Source organism: Callithrix jacchus, chromosome 3, assembly GCF_049354715.1.
Source record: "Callithrix jacchus isolate 240 chromosome 3, calJac240_pri, whole genome shotgun sequence".
Taxonomy (NCBI): Eukaryota; Metazoa; Chordata; class Mammalia; order Primates; family Cebidae; genus Callithrix; species Callithrix jacchus.
In genome coordinates this window covers 153,655,982-153,666,152 of record NC_133504.1, presented here as the reverse complement: position 1 = coordinate 153,666,152, position 10,171 = coordinate 153,655,982, and the positions used below count along the sequence as shown (strand labels likewise).

General features: G+C 42.0%; 1 protein-coding gene across 3 annotated transcripts in view; it reads left to right on the top strand.

The window, feature by feature from the left end:
* Positions 1 to 10,171, top strand: part of N4BP2 (NEDD4 binding protein 2) — a 186,562-nt gene that overhangs the window by 115,484 nt on the left and 60,907 nt on the right. The window contains exon 20 of one of the 3 annotated variants that reach the window (XM_035293850.3): positions 9,109 to 9,862. The exons of the other annotated variants lie outside the window; for them this stretch is intronic. The gene's annotated coding sequence lies outside the window, so the exon portion shown is untranslated. Of the gene's footprint in view, positions 1 to 9,108; positions 9,863 to 10,171 lie in introns of those variants that run through there. 3 annotated transcript variants of the gene reach the window in all.

Sequence of the window (10,171 nt, the reverse complement as noted above, 5' to 3'; positions counted from 1 at the left end):
ACAGGCATGCGCCACCATGCCCAGCTAATTTTTTTTGTATTTGTAGTAGAGACGGGGTTTCACCATGTTGGCCAGGATGGTTTTGATTTCTTGACCTCGTGATCCACCTGCCTCCACCTCCCAAAGTGCTGGGATTACAGGCTTGAGCCACCGCGCCCGGCCAAAAACACAAATTTTAAGATACATACCCTTAATCATTAACTTCAGTTTTATTACTACTTACTATGTACACTGGTCATCCCAATTTAAGAGTTCATTGTAGTAATATATTTAAAGATTACAAATAAAAAAGAAAATGAACTAGGTAGTTGTCTAGTAAGAGCACATGCAGGAAGGCTGGCTGTGGTGGCTTATGCCTGTAATCCCAGTGTATGCCCTTAGGCATTGAAGACCAGCCTTGGCAACATGACAAAACCCCTGTCTCTACAGAAAATACAAAAATTAGCCGGGTGTGGTGGCACATGCCTGTAGTCCCATGTGCCACCACAATCCCATGGACCTGGGGTGGGTTGAGGCAGGGCGATCACTTAAATCTGGGAGGTTGAGGCTGCAGTGAGCTGAGGTCATTCCACTATACTCCATCCTGGGTGACAAAGTGAGACCCTGTCTCAAAAAAAAAAAACACATTCAGGAGCTCAGCAGACCTCATCCAGGTCTAACTGGAAAATTGTTTCTAATTGGGAAATTGTTGACTACACCTTTTTTCAGCTGTGTCTTTTTGGCCAGATGTTACCAAATGAGATCATTTCCTGTTCAATAGCTATATCAGGTCATGCATTAACTTAAATGATTGGGTTAATATGTCATGGGCGATTTAAGACAGTGAAATTGCATTCAACATATCCTCATTTTGCTCAATAATGTCTTTTCTATTTTGGTTCCTCTTTGATATGTTGGAAAGGGATTGAAACTAGGAGATGTGATATGAAAAAGGCTTTTACATGTTTATGATTGACAGGTTTATTTAGTTTCTTGGGAACTTGAGAATACAGTTTAATATTTCAGCAAAAGCAGATTGGTGTATATTTTATTTAGAGATGCCCAATTTAATGATTTTATCAGTTATATTGGAGTTTGATCAAGGCATTTAGGTATATTTAGCCTATCTTGCTGGGTTGCTTATTTAAAGGGCTGGGCTTTCACTTTTCTCAGGCTATCTTCTGCCCTTGGCAAGTTCCTTCAACGTGAAGAGCCAGGGCATGCTGTCACCTTCATTATCCATCCCTTCTGCCAGAAACTAGCCAGGAAACCAGGATCCGAGCTCCAGGAGAAGACTGCCAATGCCATTGGCAGAAGGAGAGTGCCATCTTGTTTTTTACTTATTGCTGTTGAGCCTGGTATCAGTGCTACATTTGCTTCCCAGGATAATGGTGTGTGGTGATTCCCATGCGACATGGCCAGAAAAGCATTTCAGTGTTATCTGATGACACTTAGGTTCAGCTTTGCATCATCCCCTATGATGTAGACTGGGTGTTATGGCTTGAATTGTGCTCCCCTAAAATTCATATCTTGAAGTCCTAAACCCTGGTACTCCTGAATGTGATCTTAATTGAAGGTAAGGTCTTTACAGATGTAATCAAGTTGCATTAGTCAGGGTTCTCTAGAGGGACAGAATGAATAGGGTAGATATACACATGAATGGGAGTTTATAAGTAGTACTGACCCATATGATCACAAGGCGAGGTCCCACAATAGACCATCTGCAAGCTGAGGAGCAAAGAAGTCATTCCGAGCTCCAAAACCTCAAAAGTAGGGAAGCTGACACTGCAGCCTTTGGTCTGTGGTCGAAGGTCCAAGAGTCCCAAAGCTGATGAACTTGGGAGTCTGATGTTCAAGGGCAGGAAGCATCCAGCATGGGAGAAAGATGGAGGCTGGGAGACTAAGCCAGTCTAGTCTTTTTTTTTTGAAATGGTGTCTTTCTGTGTTGCCCAGGCTAGAGTGCAGTGGTACTATCTCAGCTCATTGCAACCTCCACCTTTGGGTTCAAATGATGTTCATGGCTCAGCCTCCCTAGTAGCTGGGATTATAGGCATGTGCCACCACACCTGGCTAATTTTTTGTATATTTAGTAGAAATGGGGTTTCATCATGTTGGCCAGATTAGTCTGTCTTGAACTCCTGACCTTAAGTGATCCGTCCACCTCGGCCTCCCAAAATTCTGGGATTACCACCCACGATGCCCTGCCAACAGTCTATTCTTTTCACGTTCTTCTGCCTGCACTTATTCTGGCAGGCAGATTAGATTGGGAGCTGATTAGATTGGGCCCACCCACCTTGAGGGTGGGTCTGTCTTTCCCAGTGCAGTGACTCAAATGTTAACCTCCTTTGGCAACACTCTCACAGACACACCCAGGAACAATACTTTGCATCCTTCAGTCCAATCAAGTTGACGCTCAGTATTAACCATCACACAAGTTAAAATGGGAGTAATTTGGGTGGACCCTAATCCAATCTGACTGGTGTCCTTATAAAAAGGAGAAATTTGGACACAGATTCCCAGAGAGAAGATGATGTGAAGAGACACAGGAAGAAGACACCATACAAGCAAAGGAGAGGCCTGGAACAGCTCCCTCCCTCACAGCCCTCAGAAGGCACCAGCCCTGCTGACACTTGATTTTGGAAGTTAGCCTCCAGAACTATGAGATGATAACTTCCTGTTAAGCCACCCATTCTGTGGCACTTCGTTACCGTAGCCTTATCAAACTAATACATTGAGGTTGGATCAGGTCACCTCAGCAGTGTGTTTAAATCTGTGAATGACCATTTCATTGCAGCCTTCCCAACAATGTGGTTTTTTTTTTTGAGACAGAGTCTCGCTCTTAAATTGCCCAGGCTGGAGTGCAGTGGCATGATCTTGGCTCATTGCAATCTCTGCCTCCTGGGTTCAAGTGATTCTCCCGCCTCAGCCTCCTGAGTAGCTGGGATTACAGGTGCCTGCCACCACGCCTGACTAATTTTTTGTATTTTTAGTAGAGATGGGGTTTCACTATGTTGGTCAGGCAGGTCTCGAACTCCTGACCTCAGGTGATCCATCCACCTCAGCCTCTCAAAGTGCTGGGATTACAGGCATGAGCACCCGGCCCCAACAATGTGTTTTATGATATCTTAAAATCTCCAAATCTCCAGCACATGCCTGGCTAAAATAATATTACCGTTCGTTAAATAAACAAATGAATTGAATCCCTGGGAGCGGTGGCTCACGCCTGTAATCCCAGCACTTTGAGAGGCCCAGGCACGTGGATCACAAGGTCAAGAGGTTGAGACCATCCTGGCCAACATGGTGAAACCCCATCTCTATTTAAAACAAAAAAAAGTCAAAAGCCGGGCGTGGTGGCACATGTCTGTAATCCTAGCATTTTGGGAGGCCGAGGTGGGTGGATCACCTGAGGTCAGGAGTTCAAGATCAATGAACTTTTATATTGAATCTATGAACTTATAGATTATATTGAATCTGTGAACTTGTTTGCAAAAGTACCACCCAGTATTCCCTATATATATCTTTGAAATTATGTCCAGTTGATGCCTCCTTGCTGTTAGTTTGCTCCCCCAACTTCCCCTCCCATTGTCCCCATCCTTCCACCCCCAACCCAGAACAAAATAGGCTCTTCATGTACGTCTAACTCTACTATTACCATCAGTAGAGGGCCTCTCTTGCACATCAGGCCAACTTCCGCTTGAACCTCTTGTCCCCTTAGAGGAACTAGTTTAGGAAACCTCTGTTCTCCCACCTCAATAAATTGCTCAGATCCTGGGTATGGACAAATTAGCAACCCAAAATTGCAAAAGGTAGCTGATTACCCTAAATGCAGGAACTCTCTGGAAAGCACCCTATGATGACAAATAGTTTTTGCTTGAATATAGCTGGATGAAGATGAGAATGTGATCCCTGCCAAGTTAGATGCTATGGGAATACAACCTCTGTCTTCAAGGATTTATGTAATAGCAGGAAAGAAAATGGGACTCATTGCTATGCTAGGAGGCAGCATTTGTAGTAAACACAAAGTGAGAGGTATAAGGGAACAGAGGAAGAAGTTTGTTTTGACTGGGGCAGCCAAATAAGACTCATGGTGGTGGCCGGGCTCGGTGACTAACGCTTGTAATCCCAGCACTTTAGGAGGCCGAGGCAGGTGGATCACGAGGTCAAGAGATCAAGACCATCCTGGCCAACATGGTGAAACCCCATCTCTACTAAAAATACAAAAATTAGCTGGGAGCGGTGGCATGTGCCTCTAGTCCCAGCTACTCAGGAGGCTGAGGCAGGAGAATCGCTTCAGCCTCTCCTGAAGGAGCAGAGGTTGCAGTGAGCCAAGACGGCGCCACTGCACTCCAGCCTGACAACAAAGACTCCATCTCAAAACAAAACAAAATAAAAAAACAAAACAAAAAGACTCTTGGTGATGAGCATCAGATGGAGACGAAGGGAACTATGCTTTGTGCAAGGTAACAATGTATTCCCAACGACACCCTTCCTTGTAAAGTGAGCCGGAAAACAGGCTGACAGTTGGTGGGTATACACCAGTGCAAATGGACCAGTTAGCCACAGTCAGAGTCAAACTGTATTCTCACTGCATAGAGCCTGGGCCGAGCTCTTGTTGAATATTTTGCATATCAGTGCTGCTGGCAAACCAATATTTCCTTTTCTCTGCGTTATCACTTTCTCTTTCCTCTCTCCCTCCCCTGTCCTCTCCTCTTATCTCCATTTTCTCATCTTTTTTTTTCTTTCTCATTAACTGAGGACAAGAAATAGATGGTCCTGATTTGAAGTTTTGCTCATAAACTTTTCTTGGCTTATTTCTGATAATAAAGGCAATAATGTTTGTGAGGAAAAACACTAAAACTATAAAAATGATATAAAGCAGAAGAAATTTGAAGTCTTTATTAATCTCATTTAAAACAAACAACTAGATAACTATTATCAAAAGACAGGAGAGGCTGGGCACAGTGGCTCACACCAAATTCTAGCACTTTGGGAGGCTGAGGCGGGAGGATTGCTTGAGGTCCAGGAGTTTGAGACCAGCCTGGGCAACAGAGCAAGACACTGTAGCTACAAAAAAATAAAATATTAACCTGGTGTGGTAGTGCGTGCCTGTAGTCCAAGCTATTTGGGAAGCTGAGTCAGGAGAATCACTTGAGCCTGGGAGATGGAGGCTGCAGTGAGCCGTGATCATCTAAAGAAACTAAAAAGAAAATTAGTAGATAACCCAGCACTATTTTAAAGTCTCTATATTTGGCTTTTTATTTTCTATATTTTATATATATATATATATACCAGGCTTGGTGGCTCATGCCTATAATCCCAGCACTTTGGGAAGCTGACATGCATGAGGCCAGGAGTTTGAAACCAGCCTGGGTAAGATGGGTTACATACCAAGACCCTGTCTTTACTGAGACAGAAAAATTAGCCAGGCCCAGTGGCACGCACTAGTGATTCTCCTGCCTCAGCCTCCCGAGTAGCTGGGACTACAGGTGCATGCCACCACACCCAGCTAATTTTTGTATTTTTAGTGGAGACTGGGTTTCACCATGTTGGCCAGGATGGTCTCAATCTCTTGACCTCGTGATCCACCCACCTCAGCCTTCCAAAGTGCTGGGATTACAGATGTGAGCCACCGCAACCCGCCAAGTTTAGATCTTAAGCAGAGTGATCCAGAGACCAAAAGCATCACCCTAGTGAGTGAAACGCTGTCTCAAAAAAAAATTATATATATACATTTTTAATATTTTAAATATTTATATAAAATAAAAATTTAATTTTAAATATTTATATAAATTTTAATATATAATATAAAATATATATTTTATATAAATATTAAAAATTAAAAATATATTTTAATATTTATATAAAATAAAATGTTTAATTTTTAATATTTACACAAAATTTATATATATAAAAATTTATATAAATTTTAAATATATATACATTGTATATACATATTAAAAATATATATTACATACTATAGAATATATATCATATAAATTAAAAAATTATATATATATAATTTTTTTGACACACACACATGCATATATATATATATGCCAAATCTTTGCCCTCAGTCCCTCCCCTAAAATAGTCTTTGGTGGCTCTAGCTTCTCACTGTATTGCTAACTCACTGTCTCTTCTTGTCTCCCTTTTCTTTCTCAAGCAAGCTTGAAACTTCCCCTACTTTCTGTTCATTTCTTCTGGATAGCAATTCAGTGCTATTGTTGTCATCCCTTATTCTCAAAACATTTTTGCTACTAGCTCATCTTGTAGATTAATATATCGATTAGGATTAGGTTAAATTGTATGTGACAGAAAACCCTCAAACAATGGTGGGCTGTGCAAGATAGATGATTTTTCCCTACTGTGCAAATGAAATCGAGAAGTCGGTGTTCTACGGCTGGTCCGGCAGCACTGCCATCTTCAGGGACTCAGCTGTCTTCTCTCTTGTTTTTCTGAGCTCGACTCATGGCTTTCATTTTATGGTTCAAGTTGGCTTCTCAAACTTAAGCACCCAAGAAAGAAGGGACAAAGAAGAAGGCCGGGTGCAGTGGCTCACGCCTGTAGTCCCAGCACTTTGGGAGGCTGAGGCAGGCAGATCACTTGAGGTCAGGGGTTCAAGACCAGCCTGGCCAATATGGTGAAACCGTCTCTTACTAAAAAATACAAAAATTAGCCGGGCATGGTGGTGTATACCTGTAGTCCCAACTACTCGGGAGGCTGAGGCAGGAGAGTTGCTTGAATCCAGGTGGCGGAGGTTGTAGTGGGCTGAGATATTGAGATCTTGCTACTGCATTCCAGCCTGGGCAGGAGAGCAAGACTCAGTATCCAAAAAAAAAAAAAAAAAAAGAAAGGGCAAAGAAGAGACAACTAACTACCTCTTCCCATTAAAGATATTCCTGGGGGCCGGCACGGTGGCTCACGCCTGTAATCCCAGCACTTTGGGAGGCCGAGGTGGGCAGATCATGAGGTCAAGAGATGGAGACCATTCTGGCCAACACGGTGAAATCCTGTCTCTACTAAAAATACAAAAAAATTAGCCAGGCGTGATGGCACTCGCCTGTGGTCCCAGCTACTCGGGAGGCTGAGGTGGAAGAGTTGCTTGAACTCAGGAGGCAGAGGTTGCAGTGAGCCGAGACTGTGCCACTGCCCTCTAGCCTGGTGACAGAGCAAGACTCCGTCTCAAAAAAAAAAAAAAAAGATATTCCTGGGGTTTCTTGGAGGTTGATTACATCCCATTACCCAGGACTTAGCCACATGACTACATACAGCTGAAAAGAAGACTGGAAAAAATAACCTTACTGATAGCTACAGTGTTTAGTTGAAAATTACGTTCTGTTGCTAAGGAAAGGGATTTTGGGGGATAGTCACCAGTCTAAACACAACTAACAGTGTTTTTTACCTTGAACCCAATGAAAGGTTTTCAGGCTGATACAAGAACATGCACAGAGGCAGGAAAATGTGTTCATTGTGGCTCGAACAGGACATGGGTGGGAGGTCAGGCCAGAAAGAGAGGCAGATGCCACGTTAGGAAAGGCTTTGAGAGTCAGGCTGAGAAGTTTGCTTTCATCCTGTAGGCAGTAGGGAGCCAAACAGATCCTTATATTTGATATAAATGCTTCCAGGGATATAAGTTAATTGCTTGACTGACTTCATTTTTATTTATTTATTTTGAGATAGGGCCTCACTTTGTCACCCAGGCTGGAGTGCAGTGGCACCAATGCAGCTCACTGCAGCCTCCATCCCCCAAGTTCAAGCCATCTTCCCACCTCAGTATCCCAGGTAGCTGGGACTACAGGTGTATGCAAGCTGGGCTAAATTTTGCACATATATATATATTCCTGGGGTTTCTTGGAGGAATATATATATATATATATATATTTTATAGAGACAGGTTTTCACCATGTTGCCCAGACAGGTCCATTTTTTATATATATGTATATATTAGAGAGATGGAGTCTTGCTTTGTTGCCCAGGCTGGAGTGCAGTGGCCAGATCTCAGCTCACTGCAACCTCTTCCTCCCAGGTTCAAGGGATTCTCCTGTCTCATCCTCCCAAGCAGCTGAGATTATAGGCACCTGTCACTGTGCCCAGCTAACTTTTGCATTTTTAGTAGAGATGGGGTTTCACCATATGTCCAGGCTGATCTTGAACTCCTGACCTCAGGTGATCAACCCTCTTCGACCTCCCAAAGTGCTGGGATTATAGGTGTGAGCCACCACACCTGGCCCCATATTATATTTTTTAATGTAAACATTGTGACATGTAAGTTCCAACATTTAGAAAACAGAGGAATGAATAAAATGAACCATTGGGAATCATGTTATGCTAAGACAATTCCTATTAGCGGTTGGCTTTGTTTCCGTATGGTCTTTGGAAACACTTGTAGTTATAATGTGCATGTATAATCTTAAGTCCTGTTTCTCTTTCTTCTTTTTCTCTTTCTTTCTTTTTTTTGTTTGAGATGAAGTCTTGCTCTGTTGCCCAGGCTGGAGTGCAATGGTGTGATCTCTGCTCACCACAACCTCCACCTCCTGGGTTCAAGTGATTCTCCTGTCTCAGCCTCCCTACAGGTGTGTGCCACCATGCCTGGCTGATTTTTTGTATTTTTAATAGAAATACGGTTTCACCATGTTGGCCAGGCTGGTCTTCGAACTCCTGACCTCGTGATCTGCCCGCCTTGTCCTCCCAAAGTGCTGGGATTACAGGAGTGAGCCCCTGTGCCTGGCCCTGTTTCTCTTTTTTACATAACTTTGTATCATAAGCATCTCCTGATATGGTCACATGATCTTCTTAATTACTATTTTCAAATGACTGTATAACATCCCAGTAAAATAATCTACCAACCATTTCTGTACAGTGTTCTACATTTTGGCCATTTTGGTTGGGTATTGGCTAAATTATTTTTTACATTTTGTAAGAGGCTGATGGCTTCAACTTTGTAAGGTTTTTGTTATTTGTGACTATATCATTAGAAGACATTCAATTTCAAGTGTTAAAGTAATGAACTGTGCTTAGGTAAGACATTTATCTCTCATAATAAAAAGTCAGAGGTGATAAGTGGGTCAACAATGTCAGGCTTCTGCTGTGTTTCTTTGTAGTTTTATGGGTTTCTTTTCTTGTCCTCAGGGCTTCTGCAGCCCTCAAGGCATCTAATTCTCACACAACTACCCCCAAAGCATGCAAGGAAGATGGGTGCTCCTGCCTGTGTCTACTTAATCTAACTGATGAGGAGCACCTCTCCCAGGAGCAAGCAAGACTTCCCTGAACATTTCATTGATGAGGACTCGGTCACGCAACCACTCATAGTTGCAAGAGAAGCTGAGAAGCAGGAATCTGAAGATTCTTTTTCAGTTTTAGACATCATGATTCATCCCCTGGAACAGAACATTTTGTCCATCCCAAAATAGAGGTTCTTTTAGCAAGGAGGAAGACATGACTATCGGGCAGGTAGTCATCTATGTTAAACATGGGACTTATTGTGGAGACAAAACCATGAAAATAATTTTTCAGATAAAGTTCTCGGAATGTGCCCTGTATTACTCCAGGGGCTAGAATGGAGAAACAGGCCCTGCAAATGCAGCACTGGACTTCGCATTATTATTATTACTTTAAGCTAATTATGAATGGTTTTGCTGTATATATATTTTTTCTTTACAATGAAACTTCATCTGCCTTTTTTTAAAATAAAAAATTCCCAGCAAAGCAAAAAACTGAAGTGAAACCAAATACATTAGAGAATCATTGAAGAGAATAAACTATATGAGTATAGCTTTTCATTAAAAATAGATTATAGTTATTTTTCTGATTATAGAGTTAATCCTTATTGATCATTAAAAATATGCAGAGTACAAAAAAAATTAAAGAAAAAAGTGAAAAAATTATCTCCAATTTTACTATTCAGAAACAGTCACTATTACTACTGGGTTTAATTATTTGTAGCCTTTCAGACATATGAATAAATTTTTTTCTTATCTAATTGGGATTTTGGCTGGGTGTGATGGCTTATGCCTGTAATCCCAGCACTTTGGGAGGCTGAGGCGGGTGGATAACCTGAGGTCAGGAGTTTGAGACCAGCCTGGCCAACATGGTGAAACCCCATCTCTACTAAAAATACAAAATTTATCTGGGTTCAAGATGAAATTTGGGTAATAAGAAAAAAAAAATTTATCTGGGCATGGTGGTGCACACC